Source organism: Macrobrachium rosenbergii, chromosome 1, assembly GCF_040412425.1.
Source record: "Macrobrachium rosenbergii isolate ZJJX-2024 chromosome 1, ASM4041242v1, whole genome shotgun sequence".
Taxonomy (NCBI): Eukaryota; Metazoa; Arthropoda; class Malacostraca; order Decapoda; family Palaemonidae; genus Macrobrachium; species Macrobrachium rosenbergii.
Window position 1 is genome coordinate 66,823,523 of NC_089741.1, and position 702 is coordinate 66,824,224.

At 39.0% G+C, this 702-nt stretch overlaps 1 long non-coding RNA gene across 1 annotated transcript in view; it reads right to left on the reverse strand.

The window, feature by feature from the left end:
- Positions 1-649: 649 nt before the first annotated feature.
- LOC136841667 (uncharacterized) overlaps positions 650-702 on the reverse strand; it is a 629-nt gene continuing 576 nt past the window's right edge. Inside the window, exon 2 of the long non-coding RNA XR_010854058.1 lies at positions 650-702. This exon is cut by the window's right edge and continues 66 nt beyond it. This is a non-coding gene — a long non-coding RNA (uncharacterized lncRNA).

Here is a 702-nt window from a genome sequence, read left to right on the forward strand (position 1 = left end):
ATAACAGTTCGCTAATTCGAAATGCGAAGTAAAAGTTATCACAGAGGAATTTCTTTCGCACTATTCCTCGAAGCAAGAATATGGCAAGGATTTTAACACAGAGGAATTTCGCACTATTCCTCGAAGCAAAGGATGGTTAGCACTGGTTATTTCCTAACTACCTATCCTGAAAGGCATGCATTAACGAATCTAATACGGCGGTTCTTTTCTCTCAGTGATTACATGCGTCCTATTTCTAATTCCTAGGAACAGTCACGATTGTAAAAAGGTTTTGCTAAGATTAACACATTACTTACGTGGAATTTTCTGGATCTGTGTGCTGGTTTTACACAAAAGGTTCGTAATTGTCTCGTACCCAGCTTAGCTTTGCTAATAGCTGATCTGGCAAGTTGCAAATGCAATAAAGCAACACTAGGGGAACTGCAACTGCAAAACGAGATCCTGGCAAGGTCGCCATTTTTACGTTTTTCCGTGGTTTTAGTTTGAAATATGCTCTGTGAGACAGGTAGCAACAGTTTAAGTTAATTTAGCCTTGTGATTCTGACTTCGTGGGTACGGGAAAACGTAAAAAAAAGAGGAAAACAAAGGAGAATTTCATATGAGCATAGGGCTCTGGTTACTGAGGGAAATATTACGTAAAACACGTGGGCACATTTAAAGTAGTGTATTTACATAAATGACATTAGTACGGGAAAGAGGAAC